We start from the raw sequence: 26,573 nt of genomic DNA on the forward strand, positions 1-26,573 counted from the left end.
TTTGGAGGATGTTGTATTAGTCAGCTCTTGCTGTGATAATGCTTTGGAACAAATTGCCCCAAAACTCAGTTACATAAACAAGAATTTATTTTTCTTGGACCTATGGGCTAGCTGCAGTGGCTCTCTTTTAGACCTCTAGATGGCTGGTTTTGCTCCATGTTTTGGGTCAGTTTGAGGTCTTTCCCACACATCTTACTCTGGAGCCCAACTGTGAGGCTGCAGCTCCCAAGCCCTGTCTTCTCACAAATTTCACTGAAATATAAGAGGTGAGCCCAACCACACAAGCCCATTTAAGGCCTCTGCTGCTCATTTAAGGCCATCATGTCTGCTCACACTTCATTGGCCAAAATATGTCACAAATCTAAGGTGTATTTAAAATGTGAGTATTTGTTTAAAGTTGGGTGCTTTCACAGAAGAATATTGCATTTTGGACAGTGTTACCTTAGCATTTTCATTGGTATTTGCAAATGTGATAAGCCTTGTGTGAACATTTTCACCTTTGAGAACTTTTTGAAATTGTGGGACAATTTCTATGGGAAAAGAGGAAGGTACACTTTATTTTTTTATTTTTATTTATTTATTTTTTTTGCGGTACGTGGGCCTCTCACCGCTGTAGCCTCTCCCGTTGCGGAGCACAGGCTCCGGACGCGCAGGCTCAGCGGCCATGGCTCACGGGCCCAGCCGCTCCGCGGCATGTGGGATCTTCCCGGACCGGGGCACGAACCCATGTCCCCTGCATCGGCAGGCGGACTCTCAACCACTGCGCCACCAGGGAAGCCCAGAAGGTACACTTTAGACCTCAACTCTCGTTATGGCATTATTGGGAGAAGAGTTAATGATGATAAGGTCAACACAAATGAAAGGTTTGGACTTCACATATTCATCATTAACATCAGCATTCTACAGAATACTCCTGGAGGATTGTGATGCTAGCTTTAGGTGATTTCTAACATAAAGCATTAGAATTTGACAAAGCCACTTCAGTAAAACATACATCATACAGTAGATCGCATTTTACTTTTTCCTACGCCTCCACCACTTATCATCAATACTGTACCATAACACAGAAACAGAAAGGGAAACAGTGAATTCATTGTTAGCAGACTGGCTTCACAAGAAATACTAGTGGAAGTTCTTCAAATGATAGCAGGAGTAACTTAAGCCATGAAAATAAAACAAAGAATGCTGACTAGAGCAGTTGTGTAGGGAATTATAAAAGATAATGTAATTTCAAATTTCTTCTCCTTTCATCTCTTAACTAATTTAAAAAGTAATTGCATAAACAATATGACTATATTTGGATTGTTCTGTATATAACATAAAGAAATATCATATATTTGATGATATGGCACAAAGAAGGCAGTGAAAACAAAGCTGTATTAGAATAAAAATGACATTAGATAATAACCTGAATCCGCAGGAAGAAAGGAAGAGAACCAGAAATGGTAAATAAATAGATTAACCCAACAAACTCTATAAATATTTATTTGCTCTACTTTCTTCTCTAAGCTCCTTTAAAAGATAAGGTTGTGTGAAGTAATAATTATAATAATATGCTGTTAAGTACATAACATATATAACTGTAATTAAAAACAAAAAAGAGGGGAAGAAATACAGCTCTATAAAAGTTCAGTTTCTGTTTCTCACTGGAATGAAGCTAGTACAAATCTGAAGAGATTCTGAGAAGATGTATTACATAAGCCCTAGTGCAGCCGTTACTAAAAAAATGTGGTTAAAAATCATTAAAGGAATTAAATGTTACAGTAGAAAATATCCACTTAATATAAAAGGAAAATGGAGGAACAACAATAACAAAAAACCAAAAACATGAGACAATGTGGAAACCCAAAGGTAAAATGATAGGAATAAATAAATCCTACCATATCAATAATAAAAACTAAATGTAAATGAATTAAACAATACAATCAAAAGGCAGATATTGTCAAACTGGGTTTAAAAAAATGTTTTCTATAGGCAATACCTTCCTTTGATTCAAAGGTCTAATGTGTACAAAGTAAAAGGATGAAAAAATATACATCATGCAAATAGCAACCATAAGTATGCTGAAGTGGCTATATTAATACCAGAAAAAATAGACTTCAAAACAAACAAAAAAGATACTAGATATAAAAAGGGACTTTTTATGGTTAAAAAAAAGGGAAGATACAAAAATTATTAACATATGTGCCCTGAATAAGATAAAACCAGAATACATGAAGAAGAAAATACCAAAATACATGAAGAATTGAAGGAAGAAATAGATAATTCCACAATATTAGGTGGAGGCGTCAGTACTCCATGGTCAGTAATGGATAGAACAATTAGGCAGAAGATCAACAAGTTTACTGAACACTTGGACAACCCTATGAATTAACAAGACCTAATAAATGTCTATAGAACACTCAACTGAACAGTAAAATACACATCCTTGTCAACTACATGTGAAACGTTTTCCAGCATAGATGATATGATAGGCTATAAGACAAGAGATTGAAATCCACATACATTGATGGTGGGAATGTAAAATGGTGCAGCCCGTTTACAAAAGAGCTTGACAGTTCCTCCAAGTGTTAATCAGAGAGTTACCCTGTGACCCAGCAGTTCCACTACTAAATATATACCTAAGAGAAATAAAAACTTATGTCTGCACAAAACTTGTACGTGAATGTTCATAGAAGCATATTTATAAAAACAAAAGGTGGAAATAATTCAAATGTCAATCTGACAAATGAATAAACAAAATGTGGAATATCCGTACAATAGAATAGTGTTCATCTATAAAAAGAAATGAAATATTGATCCATGTTACAACATGGATGAACCATGAAAGCATTATGTAAAGAAAAGCAGCCACTCACAAAGTATCACATATTATATGGTCCCATTTATATGAAATGCCCAGAATAGCAAATCTGTAGAGACAGAAAGGAGATTAGTGGTTGCCTAGAGCTGAGAGGGCTGAGGAGAATGAAAAAATATTGTTAATGTGTAATGCGTTTTTTTGTGGGGGGATAAAAATCTAAAATTGGATTGTTGTGATGCTGACACAAGTCTTTTAGTGGTTACACTAAGAACCACTGAATTATATACATTAAAGGGTTAAATTATGGTATGTAAATTACATCCTAATAAAGCTGTTAAAATTATGATAATTTTATATTTATGAATTTGAAAATTCATCCAAAATTACAAATTCTTAAAACATGCAACCTAACAAGACTAACCCAAGAAAAAAAATGGTAATTAAGTTTCACTGGGGTCTTTAGGGTGGGCCTTAATCCAATATGACTGGTGTCCTTATAAGAAGAGGAGATTAGGACATAGACAACATAGACAGAAGGACAACCATGTGAGGATATGGTGGCCATCTGCAAGCGAAGGATTGAGACCTCAGGAAAAAACAAACCTGCCTCTGGAACTGTGAGAAAATCGATTTCTGTTGTTTAAGTCACCAACCCTGTGGAATTTTGTTATGGCAGTCCTAGGAAACGAATACTATAAATTTTTTAAATTACCATTATCCAATAATAATTAATTCAGGCAAGAATTATCAATGGACTCACTGGATTAAAGTTTGATGTGAACAATATATCTATATGGCATCATTGTATATCCTGCATATTACTTATTAGTTCCAAAGGGAAAAAATCATAACTCCACAGTGGAGAAACCTGGCAGATACCTCAACCAAATGATCAATGTTGACATCAGCAGTAATAAGACAAACTAAGTCCAGGTGCCTCCTGATGTGATTCACTGAGAAGGATACAGTTGTTAGCATTGTGCAAACTACTATCCTGTGTTCTCCAAAATGACAATGTCATAAAAGATAGTATACTAGGCATATCAAGCTCTGTAACTCCTTAACACGGGGCTCCAGTCAGTATCTGGGTTTCCCAGTGAAGTACTAGAGTTTTCTATTCTCAAAAAATAAACTGCAGATATTCAGTGTTTCAAATAAGTCTTTCCTCAAGGTGTTGACATAATATCAAACTAGGGAAAAAGGAAAAGAAACTTTGTACTTTGATCAGTTAGTTTATCACAGATTACTCTGTGATTTGCCATGAGTTCTCTCATAAACCTAATTACAACCTTCACAGACTCCAGAATTAGTATCCTAAGAACAAGTGAAGTATTCTGGACTGCATTAATGAAACAAGAATAGTAATTCACCAAATGGTACAAATAACAAGGAAGAATTCTTGCACTTGATAGTAATAACAAAGCTGAGTGTGTTTCCTTTTTCCATTGGTGATGAAGAAAATATTTTGTCAGGAGGCAATGTGCACATTTGTACGTAGAGGTGTATAAACGGTTTGACCTTAGAGAGTGAGACTCTGGGTAAAACAGGCTTGTTTAGACAGGTGTGAAGTGGCAGCACAGATTGACATCTCTGGTTTACTCCCTTAACTGGAAGAATTTGTAATTTAATGGAAAGATAGACCATATTAATAACCATAAACAGCAGCATTTAGAGCTATTTTAAGGAAAGCAAGTATGAAATTAATCTATACTAATATATAAATGACTGACTGTCTCTAATACATCTCCAAGAAGAACATGACCTTCCTTCCCACTGAAAATTAAATTTCTGGTGTCAGAGGCACATGTCAGAGTCATCTTATTATCATTTGCAGCACTTAGTAGGGTGCCTTACACATATTAGACACTCAATAAATACAGTTGGAATGAGCAGCAATCATAGTTGGAATTTTGGAATATATAACAAAGTGAGGTGAGAAATTTACAGAAATATGAGAAAATTTCTGTGGTGACAGAGGTTGACTGGGAAGACAAGTTCTGACAAAGTTCTGCCCCTCTAATTTTAACTTTATTTCATCATTCTATTCTTTTCTCCATTCATGAATGTGTAACTATAATCTCAACAACACACACAATGTGTACCTTGTCCTATGCATTTCTGACTTAGGAAGGCCTGTTTTCACACTCCAGTGATACTTCCAATGATTGCAGTTCACAAAAGACCTACACCACAAAACCAATGGAAAAATTGTACTGATGGAGCACTGAACACATCATTAACAATAGAAATACATTCCTGTTACCATTGCTAGCAGTATGTGAATAATGTATTTATAAATGCAGCTTTGAAATACTAAAGTGAGTATTCTTTCTCTTTATATTAAAAAATATGCCATACTCATTCCAAGAATGCTCTTAAATTTAGTGGTATTTGACACATATTTTTTAAACATTAGAAGCCTTTTTCCAATTTAAACAAGTCACTTTGTATTTTTAAATTTTTCTTAAGTATTTTGATAAGAGCCATATTAATCTATGACTTTTATTTCTGCATTTGAAGACTAGTTCATTATTTTATACATGGTAACTTTCAAATAAATGTAGATTTTTTATTTATTGTGTGCAATTGATCTAGTTTTAATGGTTTTTAGTTTTCCATTTATACAGTGTTTTAAAAGCTAAGCAGCTACTCTGTATTAATTCACATTGTCTTCGCATATATACATGCGAATGAGGAAATGATGTATGTGTGTATGTATACATATATATGAATTAATATTTATGAACATATTTCCAGTGATTCAACACATTAGTCAATCCCAGAAAAAAAAAAAGATCCTATTTTCTACTCACCATAAAAGGGATTCATTTCTGTTCTTATTTTGTAACTTGCATCACTAATTCCCGTGGACATTGTTTTATTAATTGTCTTGAAAAAAGTTTAAATATCCAGCAGGTGATCATAAGCTTATATTTCTGCTATTGAATGGCATATAGCACTATTAGAAACATAAAGTAAGAAGTCCTAATTTTCACTGGGTTGGCCAAAATAGAGGAAAGTATTGAATCACTGAAGTTCTCTTTTTTGAGCTGCCAAATTTTCAGCCTTAAGAAGTCTTTGACAAAATGTTTACAGATGACCTTGCTGATATTTTAGCATTTTCATTCCCCTGACAACAGTGTCTTAAAATGTGGTGAAGTATCATGTTCATTTTTATCTTCTGTTTAACTGCTATTCTCCTATGGCAACTGGTAACTAGCTTTCAAAAAGTGTTTCTATGCCACACAATAAATCATGAACTACCTACTCGCTTTCTGTTTCATTTGTCTTCTTCCAATGTCCATTATTATTACATTTATTATACTTAGAAATCAACATACCTAATTGTTTCTCCTCTGCTTCTGGCATTTAATGAGCAATGGTGACACAGACTGTTGCATTTGTAAAATACAGATTACTGCATCATAAACATGTCAAAAATAATATGTTCTTGAATTGATATGTTGCCAGACACAGTCCAGCCCTCTTCTTGATTCCCTTGGCCTTGAGGAGCCCTGGTCTTTGCCGGTATCGCCTCATGTCCTAATACTATCAGCTGTTTCAGGTTCCCTGTGGGCAAGGGCCCCACTTTGTGGAAGCCTCCATCTCAGCCAACATCACAGGAGATGCAGCAACTCCAGGGCCAGGCAAGTTCAACCTTAGCTCACTTTCACTGCAACTGCAGGAGTAGGGAGGTGGGGGGAGTTGGGGGCTTGGGGTGGGGTTTGGGCAGGAGTGGAGTGAGGGAGAGCTGGGTGACACAACCCCTGTGCAGGAGAGTTAACTTTGACCAAAGGAAAACAAGATACAGGGAGAGGGACCATTCAAAGTTGTAGGGATTCCATAAGGACTTTCTAAAGATCTAGCAGCAGGTCTTTCTACTTGTGGAATTCTGGCCAGCTAGGTAAGCACTGTCTTGTATTTGCTCTCCCTCCTTTCCTGCATCTCTTCCTTTTAGTCTCCACAAAGCACCGACTAGTGAGCTTTCTCTCCATTTTTATGGAGAACACAGGCTGATAGATATGTAGATATTTCTAAAACAAGGACTTCAAGTGACTAAAGTAAGATTTCTAAAATCTTTGAACATTTGTAAGCTTGCTGACCAATGTCACTCTTAACCACTTTATTAGATGCATGTCGTGGAGGTAGTGATTTTTATCTTTCATACAGCTAGTAAGTGGTATTACAGGGACTGACAGTAAATCTGACAACCAGTTAGATGTAAGTGTAGTGTCCAGGGGAGTAAAAAGTTAAAATGGCACTGAAGTTTCCAGAGTGGCTACAAAATGATGGTTACATCAAGAACTTTGCCAGAAAAAGATTTCTAGAATTGAGGTAACCTAGGATACCCTTTATAGTCTGGAAGCCCCATTAATCCTCATCGTATCTTAATAATGTTTCCTGTTCTTGGGCAATTAAAAAGATAGAAATATCAAATTATAATTGTAAATTCTTCTTGATTAACCCAAGTCTCTGTGCCCCTTTTTGGAAATTCAATGCTACAGATGGAAATTCTTGCTACCAATGGAAATTATCTGTAATTTACCTATAAATTACCCTGTAATTTTAAAACGCTGTCAGCTTGCTTATTAATGTTACCAGAAGAAGAGTGAAAGATTATCCCATTAAACTAGCCTGAAGGGCAGTCACTTCCACCTCAGGGAGTGACCTACTAGCACGAAGTCTTCTTCAGGCTCTTCAAAGGGAACTTCTGACTGTGAGCAAAATTCCTTGATCAATACCCATCCTCCAAAGTGGGGAATCCAGTCTGCTCAGACTTCTAAAAGAATTAATAATATCCATGAGAATGCATGATAAGAAAGATCAAACAAGTAGGTTAGCACCTCAATGTTGTATAATATTGTTTTGACTAGTAATTAAGTTGAATTAGAATAAATCTTTTGGTTGGTCTATAGATCTAAAATTGCTGCCTTCTTGTTTAGAGAATCACCTCTGATCTTGGCAAGTGCCCATGGCAGATGACCAGTTCTATTTTGGACACAGTGAATTTGAGTTACCTAGTATAGTCTTTTGGTATGCTAATATTTTTAACATACCATGTAAATATTATTCACCAGGAGACTGATGCTTACTAAGAGTAATTAGCTCTAAATTACTACGGACAATAAGAGTCAGAGATAAGAATTAAAACTAAATCTATCTAAATTCTCTTTTCTCTACACCACACTAAATCCTTACCTTTTGTTAAGTATCTAAACTCATTAGCTGTTTAAATAATGAGTGTAAGGGTCATCTAGTTATGATGGGAAAACTGAGTGTAATCTTTTAGTAGTACACAAAAATGGAAACATAACATAAGCAAATATTTTAATGGCAGACTTGATATGAACATATTGATAAGTTATTGTTCAAATGAATAGTCCACGTGGCTCCATTCTGTATTTAGTTTTTAAAAATACTATACATTTATTCTAATGCTACCATTTGTCTGTGAATACTACCTTCATTCAAATTCAGCCACCATTAAAAATGTTTGCTAGGGAATTGTTTCCCTAGCAACAGTTACCATGTGCATAGACAGTTCCTCTCTGTTCATTCTCCAATCCAACAACTGGCATAGATGTTCATGTATAGCAGTAAGGTTGAAAATTCAAATTCAACACGAAATGACAAGCTCAAAGTGAAAATATAATCGGCATTAAATCAAATGTTTACACCAACACACTGACCAGGGCAACTGAATAGACCATAAGACAATGTTAGGAAAGCATGCAAATGTCACTTAGGGAAGTTGAAAATGACAAGAGAGGATTTATAAAAGCTATCCTGCAGATCTCTGTGAGTCCACTGTTGTAGAAAATGTGGAATTTTTCTGATGATAAAGAAACTAATTCTAAAGAAATACAGATAAGAACAGTTTAAGAGATAGAGGGCTCTGATTTATGTACACTTAAAAAATATAGGGCTTCCCTGGTGGCGCAGTGGTTGGGAGTCCGCCTGCCGATGCAGGGGACGCGGGTTCGTGTCCCGGTCCGGGAGGATCCCACGTGCCGCGGAGCGGCTGGGCCCGTGAGCCGTGGCCGCTGGGCCTGTGCGTCCGGAGCCTGTGCTCCACAGCGGGAGGGGCCGCAGAGGTGAGAGGCCCGCGTACCACACACACACACAAAAATATATATATAAAGTCCTCTTTAACAACTTAACAGATTTGTTAACACAGCTAAAATGAGACTACTGCAAACCACTTTGGCATTTACAGTATATCGATCCTCATAAGATATTGGGCTCCTAAGATGAAGCATACAAATATCTCCAAAAAAAAAAAAAAGCAAAATAATAGTAATCTGCAACCGAGTGCTTGTAAAATCATAGAACAAAAGAGGCAAAGTTAGGTCTAGATTACCATCTTCAAGAGGAAAACTTGGTGTGTCCATTGTGTTAGTGCAAAAAGAAGGGTGCTAAATGTGACCGCCCACTCAGACCCAGGGATGCTGAACACAGACTCACACATTCATTTGTCTGTTATTTATTCATCCAGTCACTTACTCGTTCAACATGTATTTATGGACCTCCTACTATGTGCCACACTGTACTAAGTTTTGGATCAAATGTGGTAAATAGATCTGGAAAGAATGACAGCTTGGTGAAAAGGAAGACAGGTAGTCAGAAGAGGCAGCTAATTGAAGCAGAGAGACTTGCCCAGGAGTCAGACATTTGAGCTCCTCTTCCATTTCCTATGTAAAGCCTGTGGGAATTTGGACAAACACTAAGTCTTTCCAGGTCTGTCCTATTTGTCTTATAAGTGTCTATAAGAGGCACAAAAGGATATAAAGTTTTCATTCTCATGCAAAGTTTTATACATTGTAAAATGCTCCACACATATAAGTATAAACTTTCTACTGCAAAACAGCACTCCTTGGGAGCAGCTCCATCCTTATCCTTTTCCTCAATTGCACCTTCCAACCTGCTCTGTCCAGCTAGCTCTTCTCTGCCTCTTGTTTGAAATCTAGAATAGGTCTTAAACTTTGCTATACTCTGAGTTTCTCCAGGAACATTTAGTCAATATGCTTCTCATTTCATTGATTTTTAAATGCCCAGTTTTCTATGATAAGAAATGATTAGCATGTCATGGGAAAGGGGGTGTGATTAGATTCTTGTCTATTCCATCCTGTCTTAAGTCTGTTCTCCTTTCTCTTTTCCACCAGACTACACCTTGTGCTTACTGAGTTGTAACTGGGGAAGGAGAGATAACAAGGAAGGTCTCAGTTGACAATGCTATTGGGTTCTAGCATTGGCGGTCTGAGGACATCCAGCAAGGGATCTTCCACACTCAAGGTGTTCTATCCATTCTTTAGGAACCCACTCATTTATGGAGATCTCTCAACTGAAGATCTCTTCTTGAGCAGGCACTTAGCTTCTCCTCAGCCTCTGGTTTTGAAAGTCTAGCCCACAAAGAAGCTCCCTGTTTGGGTCCCATCACCCCTCCAAGTGTTCCCTTTTGTCTGCATGACCTAATTCTGGTCCACAGAAAATCTCAGGCTCCCTTTGCTACAACAAATTCTAGGAGTATAAGGCATTCCCAACACAGCTTTCTCTCATCTACCTAATGTCGGGCCTGCCCACCATCACAACCTTTGGCTGGGTAGGATATTCACATTCATTTTGTCTTTCTTTTAGATTGCACTGAACTTTACTAAAAACAATGGTAGGTAATGACCTGAACCCATAGGCTCACTAAAGTCATAGTTACTCAACCAGGTCAAGAATAATGATTTCAGTTGGCCACTCTTGTCAAAGTACCACAGATGGATTTAAAATTTTTCTTCCAAAAATATAATCTGAGTTATTTTCAAAATAATGAGTGCCAATGGGTAACATTGATAAATGAAATAGTAAGTTTCTAAATTTTTAAGACAGAATTGTATAAGAAATACAATAACCCCTCATGGCTTGCCTGATTCCATGTTGAAGCAAGGATTGAAAGGGATGGGTTTTGTTTCAAACTAGTGTAAGCTCACTATTAAAAAAAAAAAAAGAAAGAAAGAAAAAAGCCTAATTTTCAGTAGCAATTTTGCTTGGCTTAACTAGTACATAAAAGCTGGAACTATAATGACATTGAAATTCAATATTGCACCACTAAAACTAAAGGCAGCCTTTTCTAATTGCAGGATGGATTCTATATTGTCAACTCTAGTTTAATAAAGTGAAGGCATCAAGGCAGATTTTTCCTCTATCTGAAATGTTAATCTTAGTTCAGCTGAACCAGAAAAGCTAAAGTGGATTTGATTCATGAAATAAAATCCACTGCTTTTATAGAGCTTTCACAAGGGTTTTTAATATCCGTTTTTCAAAAATGGTAGTTTGCTCTCTCTGGTGCATATACTATAAACACAGAGCCATTTTTAACAAGAAAACTAAAATTTGGAAATTTATCACTGTATTTCAGGGTGCCAATTATAGAACAAAAGTAAGTATGTAAAAAAAGCAAAAAGTTCACAAAATGAGAAAGCGGCATGGACATATATACACTACCAAATGTGAAATAGATAGCTAGTGGGAAGCAGCCGCATGGCACAGGGAGACCAGCTCCGTGCTTTGTGACCACCTAGAGGGGTGGGCTAGGGAGGGTGGAAGGGAGGGAGATGCAAGAGTGAAGAGATATGGGAACATATGTATATGTATAACTGATTCACTTTGTTATAAAGCAGAAACTAACACACCATTGTAAAGCAATTATACTCCAATAAAGATGTTAAAATTAATTAATTAATTAATTTTTTAAAAAGCAAAAAGTTATATGAATCTTTCATACAAACCAAAATAAATAGATGTAACCTCATTACACATGTACCTCTCAAAAAGATGAGAGCATTTTATACTATCTCAGATTATCAAAGTTGTTCTTTAAAATTGTGTTCTGACTTCTTTATAATAAAAAAGTATCATTTTATTCAGACATAAGGATGACAGTAAATGTGCCACAGATGCATTTTTTTCAAAACATAACCTTCTACATAGGCCTGTGTACCTCAGTCTGACTGTATGTGATGTAGATTAGCAGGAATTCAACATGAAAACCTTATTTTTCCCATGTTAGGTGACTAAACATAGGATATCTTCTAAATTTCCCTTGAAAGAGTATGTTCTAAATGAAGAATCATCTTGCCAATAATAACATGCATTCCATGTTGAATATAGCAAAAACCATATCTTGCAAAGGAGTCATCATTCTTCAATAAAGCATTTACTGATCTGATTTTGTATTCTAAAAATTAATCTTAATCTGGAATTCATTTCACTTTGCCTCTAAAATATGAGTGAATTCGGAACATGCCTGTCATTCATTTTTCCTTCAGTGTATATAAAATCATGGTCAGAAGTCATCTTATTCTAATAAGAAATTATAAAGGTAAGGGCCCTGGTAGGTAATAAATGTTTCAATTCTATCAGTGCAATTTATGTAGTAGAAACGAGAAGGAGTGTAATCTCCTGTAGGATAATCGATTTCTCAAATGATCAGGACCTAGACATTCTTAAGTCAGGCTCATAACATCCCATCAGTTTATTTACCTGTGCTCAAGTCCATCATCTTATAAATGGAGAAAGGAGGAAGAAAAAGTCATAAACACATGTAGGTAAAAAAAAAAAAACATGTCATCCAAATAATCTTAAATAAGGTATCCAAATAATCTCAGTAGAATGGTTTCAACAAGAAAATTTTACTCATTTTTTTTCCAAATCAAGCTCATTTTTTTGTGGTTCCTTGGAATCCTTGCTCTTCCCAGACCACAACTGTAACTAATAAAAGATTCTAAGGAATCATAAATAAATAATACAGAGTCTCTGCCCTCAAGATGTTCACAGTCTTAGAAGAAGATACAGATGCATAAAAAAGCAATTATACTGCAAAGTGAAGAATTCTGTCAGAGAAATAGAATGTGCCCAGGAGACACGGGTTCGTGCCCTGGTCCGGGAAGATCCCACATGCCGCGGAGCGGGTAGGCCCGTGAGCCATGGCCGCTGAGCCTGCACGTCCGGAGCCTGTGCTTCGCAACGGGAGAGGTCACAACAGTGAGAGGCCCGCATATCACAAAAAAAAAAAAAAAAAAAAAAAAAAAAAAAAAAAAAGCCCTGTTTTGCTATTAAAAATGAAACTCTATAGGAAAAGAATCTGAAAAAGAATATATATGTGTGTGTATTACTGAATCATTCTGCTGTATACCTGAAACTAACACAACATTGTAAATCTACTATATTTCAATTTAAAAAACCTTACTTGCTAATCTTAAAAAAGAAACTATATAATTGATTTTATAAAAATTACAGAATATATAATAAAAAAACAATTTATAAAATATTTATTACAAACAAGTATTAACTAAACAACCTAGAAATCAGATAAAACTTTTCATTAGGAAAACAACCATTATTGACAGCCTGTTTTCAAATGTTCATTTTGTGACTTCTTAAAATAAATTCAAAGCCATCATGGAAAGTTCATATTTGAAAATCAACAGTTTACATTTGCATTGACTTGTAAATAAATCAAAGAAGAAAAAGAAAAATAGAAAACAGAATCAGTATCATTTTGCCTGGCTCAATTCTCAGGTCACAGAGAAACACCTGGAGGAACCAGAGACCTCCATAGCCCTCTGACAGCTACTGCTCCAAGAGAAAAGTCAGCACAAAACAATATATATGAGACACCCAATAATAGAAATACGTTGTAATAGATTGGCTTGTGGGCACTACCACTCCCACCTTTTTTTGGAATTTAAAACCAAACACCTATCTAAACAGAGGAATGAATAAAAACATTTAACCAAACCAAATCTAGACTAAGTATCATCATCAGAAAGAAAAACACTTAAATGTTTGTTCATGATAAAAATGAGTCAGCATAATGATCTGGAAGGTAGAATAGATATAGTCTGTATATGTGACTCATATAATCTATATGCTGGACTATTTTTGACTCCCTAATGCAAACTGGCATATGTGGAAACTCTTTACAAACCATAAGGTACAATGTAGCATGAGCTTATAATGATCAGCTTTAAGCAAAATGAAAGTTTTGCTGGAGTTACTTAGTCTTAAAAATTTGGTTTTCTATTCAAGAACTAAGAAAGATGTAGAAGAGTGGACCTGAGTCTTAAGGAAAGGGGGAAAAAGGGTGTTGAACAACAGACAAGCATCAGCTTGGTAAAACTTGGTAAACCTCTCAGATGGGGACAACTAACTTAGATCAAACCCAGAGTCCACTGGTCCCATGGGAAAGTCTTTCTGATTTTGGCCAATGATAACTGTTCAATTTGAATCAGGTAGGCAGAGCAGAAGGCACTGATCCTACCCACCGGGGGAGGATGTCTCCTCTTCAATCAGAAGGCAGAAATTTGAAGGTCAATGAGGCCTTTGCCACATCTGTGCCTCTCCTATCAAAATCAAGAAGGTTGTTCTACATACAGTAGAATTTCCACATGAGGTGATTCCCTTTAGCAAATGATTCCAATCTGTCACCAGTTTCACACAGAGCTCTCCCCTCTATGCTTATTAGACTTCTCTTTATTAAAAAACTTAAGCATATTACTCCCTGATAAATAATTCCTCCCTAAATTTGCATATGTTAGTGCAAATTTAGCAAGCATATCAGTCACACTGTCATGTTGAGTTTAACCTGCAGCTTTGCAGAAGAAGGAATGAAATTACACCTAAGTCTACTCTGCAGTTATCCTTAAAATGAGGTGACCCCTTGGAAAAAAAAAATAATGTCATTCTGAAAAGCTGAATGATTCTGAGCACATCACTGAAGACTGATTTTGTAATTAAAGCTGAAAGAAAAAACTTTGTGGTATAAAACTCATTACCTTGATGAGGTATAGCTTTTGATCAAAGAAAATGATTCACACAATTTTGCTGTTTGAAACTCCTACAATACATATCTTATGGAAATATAAACTTTGACTTGTAAACAAGATTTAAAGAGGTTGAGCTAATACTGAGCAGTAAGTTTCTAGATGTCCTTTAGTCTTTTTAAATAATACTGTAGCGGGGTTTTTTTCTAGCCCCTTCCCACCCCTCCTTCTGATTTGCTCTTAATTCTTTTAGTTGCTGAATAAATTACTGTTTATAGATGCTTCACCGAGACTTGAAGGGGAATTTAATGTTATTGTTCTTGTCTATGATGAAACTCAGAATCCAGAAACCTAGGAGTACAATGTTAAGGCCATGTCCACAATTTACAGTTGCTCGGCATACTGCAGTATTATACAGAACTTAGGTGAAAAAGAATAGAAGTAACCAAATGCTAAAATAAGATGTTTTTAACCTAGGCATCTCAGGATGAGAACATTTCAACATGCCCTCCTGATAGACAGGGAGAAGGAACAGGCATCTGATTCTGTTGAAGGTATCTGGTAACAAATCAGTCAAATTGAGAATAAAATTATATGAAGGAAAACATCATGATTAAATACACAAGAGACTTTGAAAACAGAGAAATAAACAAAAACCTCATAGCTGTGTGAAAACCTAACAGGACATACTGAGTTATAAAATTCTCTCTTGGTGAATGATTATAATTACCGTATTGTGCAAAAGTGAAACTGACCCTAGAACACTTCAATAGAGATTCAGTTCTTATGGTGGAGCACTTATCAATATTAGTTCATAAAAGTAAAATGAATTGTTTCTATTCTGAGATAATCCACCTGCTCTTTTGCTTTATATGAGGCTGAAAATATTCATTTAATAACAGAAACTGGTATACAGACTCGAGTTTTAGTAAGCTAAGGATTTTCCAAAACTTCAATTTCATTCAGATCTCAATAGATAAAATTCTGATCAGGCTATATTTTAAAGAGCAAAGCAACGACATGTCCATTCCTTAAAAACAAAACTAACAAAAGAAAAAAAATCCCTAAACAAAAAAACGATTTGAGAGTTTTAAACAGCACAATGAAATTTTTTTCATCCTTTCCAACCTCTACATTCATTTAAATCCAATTATCCATCCACTTCATTCTAGATGGAGAACTGGGTATTTAGGGGAAACACTTGTTGTAGAAAAAGCTATTTTTTTCTACGTCAGAAATAGATTGGAAGCTTTTCATGCTTGATGAACATTCTGGGCTCCTTGAAGGAAAAAAGTGACGGTGCCGAGTATGGGGCCAGAGGACGCTTCTCTCACATCCACCTGTTCCAGTGTTTGATGCCCTGGCCCACAAATCACCTCTTCGTCTTTGTCATCCTCAAAGCCTCTATTTATTTCCAGTGACCTGAGGCTGATACAACAAAAGGAGGCAATTCCAAAGCAATGTCAGAAGCCCTTTGCCACCAGAAATAACACCCTGCTAAAACCAGATAGCTAGAAATCTGAAAGGTAATGTTTGTGTTGTTTTTTTAGGTAAAGCATCTTAAAAATAAGACAACTGAAGCATTGTTAATTCAAATTCTGAGCTGCTAATCCAAGGAATGGGGCTATAAATATTAAGTTCTATAGATAAAGCAGAAGAGAAATAGAATTATAAAGCTTATGGCTCCAGCAAGCAGCCTCAGAATCTCTGGCACAGAAGAGTAGCACTGCCTCGCTAGCTGTCATTAACCCCGTCAGCACTCCTGATTCCTGCTTCTTGGACAGCAGCCAGTTCATGTATCCTCATGTATCTATCTTTTCCTGTCTTTACAAAAAGTAGAGTTCCCTTCGACAGCATTTACACACATGCTGCTGCTGCCAAGTTTATTTATGAGTATTAAAAATGAAATTTAAATTCCAAGTATTTAAATATATCCACATAAAAATTAAAATATATATACAAAAAAGGAGCTTGGAAAATGCACTTTGGTAATTACTTTGTGGATATCATTTCAAAAAGTAGGGGAAGAGCTCCCTGATTAGAAACAGTCAAGTACTACTCATGGCCTCATAGTTTTCCAGATTTAAATGTTTTCTGATTTGTACAATTTGGTCCACTGTGATTTTCACATAGCTCTATTTAATATTATTATAGTAATGTAGTTTTTTGCCTCCTATTTCTAAAGATACTGTGGAGATATAGAAAATCCCAAATCATTTCTAATTATTTTAAACCTATTAAGCACACAAAAGACTTGGCGATCTTTAGGAAGCTCTAAAGGTAAGCACAGAGGAATTACACCTATAACACACAAATCTACATATTTATTATTAACTATATGCCAGGAATTGGGCTATACCCTTTCCATACAATATCTCATTAAATCTTCCCAACGACCCCATGAAAAAGTTAGAATAACCATTGCAATCTGAGAAATGAGAAACAGGTTTAGGGAGTTCAATAGCACACCGAATTTCTTATACCTGGTAAGGAGAGGAGTTGGATTGAAACTCCTGTAGTCTGAACACTTTTAAGTTTACAATTCAAAATAGAAAAGTTTGCACCTCTTTCTCATTTCTCCTCTAGCTATTTGCCAAGATATGTCTCCCCCCAGTTTTCTTTTGCACCAGCTTCTGTTAAACACTGGAAAAGATCAAATAACAAAGGAACAAATATCATCAAAGCCCAGCAACAGGTCACCTGGCCAGGTTTCCTTGTTATGGGAACAGCAAAGTCCTTTCAGCAAAACCATCTCAGATGGTTGCCAAAGCAGCCTGTCTAGACAACTTAAAAATCAAGTACAGAAACAGATAACAAATGGGATTTGTTTGGAGAATGAAAGTACCCACATAAAGAGCAGCCTTGTAGTAAACTTTAATCATTTATACCTGCTAAGAGCACAGTCCAAGGATCCCTCTAATCTTGCCATCATAGATGGTCTTTATCAACTGTACTATGAATTCCTTGAGGGCAAGGAGTTCTTGTATATGAATGACCTGTGTACTCCCACTAGTGTCCAGCATTTATTGAATTAAATTAATTACTTTAATTTATCAGGGAGGATAGGCAAGATTGTTGTTAAATTCTAAATAGTGGTCTCAAGTCTCAGGTGATGCAAAAGGTAGCATTTCCCTGTAATCAATAACAAGTTCTTTCAGCTAAGAGAAAGATCAGCTATCATTCAGCTCAACCTTCTCCTTCTACTCTTCCTAAATGTTTAATCTTAAAAATGCTCTTTTTTCAGCTAGAAGACTACTTTTGCCACTTTTAGGATTTCTGAAATTTACACAGGTTAATAGGTGGAAGCCTTTCAATTAGGTACTCATTTACACAGGGAGCTGGGATCAGTAAATTTAAATTAAGGAAATGGAAGTAGAGGGACCAGCTGACACACTGTGCTCAGGACTCTGCTGGTTTTACAACTGAAAGCCTTTATCCTAAGAAAACCCTCAATCCTGAGCAAATTAGGATGGTTGGTCACCCAGAAAATCAGAAACAATTTCTATAAAATAAGAGTAATTTCATCTGAAGGAACCAATTGGACAGTAAATATTTTATGAGCCCCCAATTGTTGCTTAAGTTTTTGTCTTTGCTTATATCTTTGTTTATTTGTGTGAGAACTAGGTGGATTTCTTTTCTTTTTTTAAACATCTTTATTGGAGTATAATTGCTTTACAATGGTGTGTTAGTTTCTGCTTTATAAGAAAGTGAATCAGCTCTACATATACATATGTTCCCATATCTCTTCCCTCTTGCGTCTCCCTCCCTCCCACCCTCCCTATTCCACCCCTCTAGGTGGTCACAGAGCACCGAGCTGATCCCCCTGTGCTATGTGGCTGCTTCCCACTAGCTATCCACCCTATGTTTGGTAGTGTATATATGTCCATGCCACTCTCTCACTTTGTCACAGCTTACCCTTCCCCCTCCCCATAGGTGGATTTCTTAATCTCAAGACCTCTACAGTCTGTAGGCAAATAAATTCATGCTAAAATCAAATATTTATATGCTCAGAGGGACTTGGTGGGTTAAAGTTTGAACATAAACTGGCTGCATGCAAGCAGTGTATTCTAGTGCAGAGAAGAGACATATCTGGTTAAGCAAAAGAAACATGATTGAAATTAAGCAAGGGAAAATTCAAAGAGGGTACCTAATGCACTGGTTTTCAGACTGGGGAACTGTGAAAAAGTACTCCTGCCTGGACCCCACCCCAGAGATTCTGATCCCATTGTTCTGGGATGGAGCCCGGGCAGGGGTATTTTTGCAGGTTCTCCAGGTAAATGTAATATCTCTTCTGTTATCTTCCTTTGAATTACTATATTCTGTAGAAGTAAATAAATTTAAGAGCAGAGCTAGAGTTGAAATTGGCCTTTTGATTAATAATTAATCATTTATCTTTTCATATTATTATAAACATGAAATGTCTGCATATAGTTAGTTCTTCTTTTAGTCTGGTTAGGAGTTGAGAATTTTTAACACATTGATAGAAAGCTTGCATGTTGGAAGATTACTCGGGTGGCAATAATAAGAAATGGAGGAAATGCTTCCATTCCATGTGTTGTGCAAAACATATACCATAACTTATCTATGTATACATATGCATGGGTGCATGAAAGAGTGCATCCAAATTGATTTTTTAATCAGATAAGGAACGGGAACAAAATATCATCAGTAAAAGTCCTTCTCTATAATGAAACACAAGGACATGTATAAAGAGAAATGGACATTTGGAATCAGTAATAGGATATGAAGACAATGACCTCTTAAATGCTACTTTAAATTTTTTTCAGGTCAATAATAGCCAAATGTTCTAATATACTGATTTCCCAGTGACCCATGTCAGTGGACTAGATAATGTAAGTCTTACTAGTAAAAAAAATTAGAGACAAAATTGCATGAATGATGAGATATTTAAAAACTCAAATTGAGAAATACTTGTTTACATTCTGAACAATTTCTACTCTATGTCTAAAACCCATCAGATCTAGAAACTCTAAAAATGTACATTGTTAATAAGAGGTTGCTCGAATTGATTTGTTCAGTTAGACATACACACACAATAGCATAAAATTTAGGGCTTTAGAGATTTAAAGAGGAATGGTAAACTGCAAATCTGTTCAGTGTAAATGGCAAAAGGAAAATGAAAATTCGAGCCAGTTTTGGAACAAGAAATTGAAAGCAAACTGTGATTCTATTATAATGACTAGATCAGGGATAGGAATTTAAAGACTTATTCCATGCTCTGTTAGACATATCATTTTGCTGCCTGTGACCTAATTTTACATTAGAAATATTGACTTAAAAAAGAAAACCACAAAACTTGCTGTTAGTACTGTCTACAATGGTTTATATCGATCAGGTAATTAGAGGAAGGCTACTCGTTTGATTATCATATTGATCAATCAACTTAAAACTCTGAAATCAAAGGCTGAATTTACAAATTTGAAGAGCCATTTCTCAAATTTGTACTATTTATCATAATGAAGATGGCATACATCCTTCTATGGTCCATCCACAGCAATATCTTCATCCAAAGATTATACAATAATATGGGGTTTAAAATGACAAGTACTTTTCACATAAAATATCTTTTCAGAAAGAAAACCCAATACTTGTGTTTTTATAGTTGAAAAAAAAGTACTTCAATAGAAAACATTTCCAAATGATAATCCTTCCATCTTTGCAGCTGAAATAAATATTTGGTTTAATGTTATTAAAATATCCAAATGCCCTGCAACTAATTCCAATTAACAATTGCTCTGTCACCAGGTGGAAATTGTTCAGCTGTTTTAGCAGAGTTTCTGAGCTGCAAATACCAGTGGTTTAGCCTTGATTAAGCAGTAAGAAAAGTAAATTTGGGCTTCCCTGGTGGCGCAGTGGTTGAGAATCTCCCTGCTGATGCTAGGGGACGCGGGTTCAGGCCCCAGTCTGGGAAGATCCCACATGCCACGGAGCGGCTGGGCCCATGAGCCATGGTTGCTGAGCCTGCGCGTCCGGAGCCTGTGCTCCGCAACAGGAGAGGCCACAACAGTGAGAGGCCCGCATACCACCAAAAAAAAAAAAAAAGTAAATTTTTAAGATATTAATATATCTTGCTCTTTCTCAACCAGCTTAAGGTTTTCAAAGAATATTATTCCTTTTCCACTTAGGTAATAATGATGTCATCAAATGTTGCAGGAAAACACATAATTCCATGTCTCCAGTCTTGACAGGTAAAGCCCTCTTATTTAACTTCTGTCAATTTTTTTTCTCTCTAGAAATATGAAAGTTTCCAGCTGTCACATGAAAACTTTAGACAGAACAAACAGCAAGAGTTGCCAACCTTACTTGGTAAGAACTTTAGCAAACCATGAAACTCTTACTCAGAAAAGTATTTCGGGGAAGAAAAGGGAATGGTTTCCATCCATTATTGGTATATTAGGTATTACAGGTGTATGATATAAAGTAGCAATTCATGATGCTCTTAGCAGTACAGGAAAGCCCAGATGGGCCTGCTAGGCCTTGAGCCAAGTGAAAATGCATGCTGCTCATGCAAAAATGTATTCAATATAAAAAAAAAATGGTGTAATATGCTGTTTTTCCCATCATATTGTGATTAGGTGACAGTCTTTGTAAGTTTTTATGAAAGACTTGGAGTGAAATATATATGGAAAAAATGACAAGAGCTCAACTTTGCTATTCTAAGAGACCCATTACTCCTAATGAAATGATTATCATGACTTAGTAGCAGTAAAGCCAAATGAAAAAATATTGTCCCACTGTTTGATCATAATTTAGAAGATGAAGTTAAACATTCCAACAAGGTACCTAGATTCCCAAATACTGCCAAGGAGATGGCTGACAATATCACACTGTAACACTTGTCTTATGTGCTAAAAAAGAAAAAAGGAAGCATTTACCTGAGCTAATCCATGGTGCGATTCAGCCAGAACACTTCACAGAGAAGTTCGAGGAAAGAAAGATTCTGTCTTTTGCAGCAGCTAATTCTACTCACCAATGTCCAAACTACAGATTCTCTGGTGATTGGCTGTTGGCTTACAATGTCTTGGGTTAGACAGCAAGATCCTTAATTTCTTTAGTATTTCAGATCTACCAAATTAATCGAATAGCCAGTATTTTCTTATGGCAATGAAGCATTGGGACAAAAAGTTTAATTTCGTTTCCATCAACAGCATTGATAAGAAGGCACAGAGGCATAAAGTTTTTCTAGTCTTCCTACACTTTACCTATTCAATGTATTCCAAACATAATTCTTTTATTCTGTTCTTAACTTTAACCCCAATAAAAAAGGGGGGTATTAAGTAAATAATTGTCTCATTATTCATGTAAGTAAAAATCACTCACATCTGGTTCTACCCACTGTCACCTGAGAAAATACATATGCATACATATATGTTAAAAATACTTCATATATAATATGCATTTTTAAAATACAAGTAATTTATTTTTTAAATAATTGTTCAGAGCTTTCACCTTTGAAAGCACACACTTACTGTCATCTTCTTTAATCTATTGCATAATCTTAATTGAAACTAAACCAGGTATTTATGAGATTCAAGAAATAAGTAAACAAAAAGCAAAGGCACAGAGAGATTACAAGTTGCTTAATGTCTCAAAAACAGTTAGTGCCTGAGGCAAGTGATCTAGAATCTGGGTAGCAAGAGATTAACTAGGTTGAGAGCAAATACTATTTTTCAGGACTTATTCCAAAATATCAAAGATGCTGATTTAGTAGCAATTTAAAATCAAAACAAACAAACAAAACAAAACAGAAACAGACTCACAGATACAGAGAACAAACTAGTAGAGGCAAGGAGAGTGAGAGGACAGACAAAATAGGTGAAGGGTATTAAGAGGTACAAACTTCCAGCCGTAAAACAAGTAAGTCAAGGGGATGTAATGTACGTATAGAGAATATATTCAATAATATTGTAATAACTTTGTAGGGTGATGGGTGGTAATGGGTCTTACTGAAATGATCATTTCATAATGTATAAAAATATCAAATTACTATCTTGTATACCTGAAACTAACATAACATTAAATGTTACTTATAACTAAATAAAAAGTAAGGTGTTTACTAACAATATTGTTTAAAACTTCTCTGAAGAGGAAACTCAGACTCCAGAGAAATCCAAGTTAAGTGTTAGAATTTTATTTGAACTGAATTTTTTTACTAATCTTGCTTGTACAGTACTATCATTTAAATTTTTAAAATCAAATATTATATCTTCTTCACTAGATTGTAAGCTCATGAAAGTCATGAAGAATAATCTTATTCAGGATCTCACTCTCCCAAGAGATACACATACACTCAACAAGCACAGTTCCTCACACATAGTAGCAAACTCACTATTTGTTGAATGAGTGTATGGGTTTCTCAAATAATTGACCTAATAATTCCAATAAACATCTAGAATAACAGCTGACAATTATGTACTATTTCTGAGTTTATTTAGGATTTGCTTCATTTTCATCACTAGTTTTTTCATAAATTCATATTTAGATTATTGGGAAACTTCTTATCTAATTGCCAAAATACGTATCCTATATATTCATATGAGTTTTGATTATAAGCATCATTCACTAAACCAACTAAGATATGTCATGGACCACACAGGGTAATGGCTTCTCTCTGCCATAATAGTCCATATTTCTTCCTCCTTACTTCTCCTCTTACTCTCCACAGGGAAGTCAGATTTGGACTGGGATACAAAGGACTCTATACTGGTTTAAATTTTGTTAGAGGATATGAGAATCCCCTCTGATTCACCCAGTCTCTTCACCAAGAGTCATCATCAGCCTACTCTCAGAGAAACAACTGGGCAACTCAGACCCAATCAAAGAGTACACAATGACTAAAATAGCAACAAAGTATCACTGCATTATCAACAAATTCCTCAGTTTCATCACTGATATATCTGCCAAACCCATCTACTTTGTGCTATTTCAACCATCTCCACTGTCTGCACTCAAAATTATATAATCTCTCACCTAGACAACTAAAATACCCTCATAACTGATCTCCATAGATCCACTCTTATTCTTTCACCATGATGTTTCCAATCCATTCATCACAGTGCAGTCACAACAACCTTTGGAAAATTCAAATCACTCCTTTGACACTGTCAAGGCTTCCCTTTGCTGTTTGAATCAAAACAAAAATTCCTAACATGGCTTTGAAAGGCCTGCATTACCTGAAACACCCCTCTACATGTCATCTCCCATGGTTTCAGTTATCTATTTTTGTGTAACAAGACGCTGAAAACCTTAGTGGTTGAAATAACATGATCATTTATTTGCCCATAATATTGCAATGTGAGCAGGGCTTGCAGAGGACAGCTCATCTCTGCTGCATGTGGCATCAGCTGGGGTCACTCATTCAGGGCTGGAGGATGCACTTCCAAGAGGGCTCACACATGTCTGGAAAGTTGATTTTGTCTGTAGCCTGGGAGCTCAGCTAGGGCTGTAAGTAAGGGGCTTCAATTACACTTCAAATGGTTCCCCTCCTTGCTACTGATTGGGCTTCCTCACAGCATGGCAGCTAGGTTTCAAGAAGCAGAAAATTGAAACTGCCTGTCTTTTTAAATTCTAGGATCAGAACTGGTACAGCATTACCGCCGCCATACTTTATTCACCAAAGTAGTCACAGGTCCAGCTCAGATTCAAGATGAGCAATATCTGGATTCACCTGTGGCAGCGAAGAATTTGTAACACTATTTAACCCCTCAAACCCATCATCTTCCTTCTTTCTTTCTTTGTTCCAGTCTCTTAGCAACTATCAGCATCATGGTAGAATTTGATATGGATAAACAAATATAAGAAAAATAGATCTAAATTTACATCTGTTCTCCATAATATTTAGTTCTCCAAGTTTACATTGATGCCATGGGCATATCCTAGATGAAAGGGTTTGTAAATTGTACCTTAGGTTAAATTATCAACCTTAATATTGCTAATGAAGATTTACCTGAAAATACAGGCCTGAAGCATAACTTAAGTTTGCTCTTCCTGCCCTTTTTCTAAGCTTTCACACCCTGATACTCAGTTTGTGATGTACCTGGCCTCACTAGATCATCAGCCAGAGAGTGAGAGAGGAAAGATAAGATACAAATAGAGAGAGGTAGAGGGTTGGGGGGGAAGAAAAAGACAGACAGTGAGGGAGAGAGAGAGGATACCGAGCCCTTAATGAAACGTAATTAATTCTGCAAAATCTCTTTAGCTCTACATTCACTTCAACTCAAATATATTAAATCAAACATACTTATTTTGTAAAAGTTCTTCTTCAAAGAAAACCACTAGAAATGTTTATATATGTAAAATAAATCATAATAGATATTTTTAAAAATAAAGCCAACAAATATGACCATAAAAAATTATAAACATTTGGAAATTATTTGACAATATTTTGATTAAGAAATAATTTGTATCCAATTAATTTCTTTGAAAGCAGACATTACCAGAGAAATTAGATAGGGATTTGAGAACTATGTTATACTAAAAAGAAATTCAATTTGTCTTTTTTTCACTTAAGAGGGATTCAAGACTCACAGTATATGAAACTTTATCATGAATCAACACTGTAGTTAGTAAAAATGTATGTGGGCTGGTCAAGACTATATATATTCCTGCAGCAAAATTTCATACTGAATTAATAATCATCTAAGCCATTAAAATGCTTTATGAAACATTATAAGCTGGTTCTCAATAAAACTGCACCAACTATGAGAGCCCAGTACAGAATATGAAGTAAATACAACATCGAGTTTTATTTACTATACATGGTTTTCTTATCCTAGAAAGATAACTTTCCATATCATATTTCACACATATAACTTACATGTTACATAAAGAAGAACTAGAATCTTGTTGTGACACATAACGATGTGAAATGAGGATATGGAGAATTTACAAGAAGAGCCAAACAGTCACAAAATTGGTTTCAGCTCAATTTTCTTTTTATTTTATTGGAGTATAGGTGCTTTACACTGGTGTGTCAATTTCTGCCTCAGCTCATTTTTAAGGTCAAGTTTTATATATCCTATGAAAAGACTGTAGAAACTAGGGCTCTGACCAGTCTTAAAGAGAAAGAGTGAGGTTGCCTGTATAGGATTATTTTCTGGTCATTGGAAAGTCATCTGATCTTAAATAATTTAGCCAACATGATAGCACAATATGCAGAATTCACTAGAAAACCATTCCTTACACTTTTCTATACAGTTTACACATTAGATTAATCTTCCTAAAACACGAATGATTTGCCACTTGCCTTTTTTAACCAGGGAGACTGAAGAGCATGAGGTTAGTGATCCTATGGTTGATGAGGAGGAGGAAGAGACCAGAAGGGAAATGAGAGTATTTTACAAAGATGTGGAACACCTGTGAGAAAACCTTTGTCACCACATTGCCTAAAAAAAAATCTATAAGACACAACCAGTGAAAAACCATGTCTTTAGATGCTGCGAGGTTAAAATACAAGAAGTAACAGGGAAGGATAAAGCCAAATGGCTAGTAATAAAGTGATGATTACATTATTAAACAGTTTACTAAATGGAATATTTTGGACTTGAAAATTAAGACATGAAAAGCTTGAAATAAAGTTCAGTGAAAAATATACATTCATAAATTCATTCTGCAACCATTCATACAACTATTACATATATATATTTATATATCACATGTATATACACATAAATATGATTATATAAATATATATTATTTATATGATGACAGGTGATAATAGATGAACTTTTTACTTCCCATAATTTAAATTGTTTCAAAGCTAAATTAAGAAGTTGTGAATACCCAAATGACCATTTTTAGAGAAAATATAAACACTAAGAAGGAACTCTTGGGGTAAAATAGAGCATGAAACTGTAAACATAGGCAGCACTCATTCTTGTTCCATTCTAAGGAATAATAAGCAAGCTCTAGAAGGAAAATGAAGCAAAAGGCTATGCAAA

At 35.6% G+C, this 26,573-nt stretch overlaps 1 long non-coding RNA gene across 5 annotated transcripts in view; it reads right to left on the minus strand.

The window, feature by feature from the left end:
• LOC131756154 (uncharacterized) overlaps positions 1–26,573 on the minus strand; it is a 1,089,329-nt gene that overhangs the window by 867,801 nt on the left and 194,955 nt on the right. For 2 of the 5 annotated variants that reach the window (XR_010840131.1, XR_010840128.1), the window contains exon 5: positions 15,087–15,171. The exons of the other annotated variants lie outside the window; for them this stretch is intronic. This is a non-coding gene — a long non-coding RNA (uncharacterized lncRNA). The remainder of the gene's footprint in view (positions 1–15,086; positions 15,172–26,573) is intronic. 5 annotated transcript variants of the gene reach the window in all.

The sequence above is a fragment of the Kogia breviceps genome, chromosome 4 (assembly GCF_026419965.1).
Source record: "Kogia breviceps isolate mKogBre1 chromosome 4, mKogBre1 haplotype 1, whole genome shotgun sequence".
NCBI lineage: Eukaryota > Metazoa > Chordata > Mammalia > Artiodactyla > Physeteridae > Kogia > Kogia breviceps.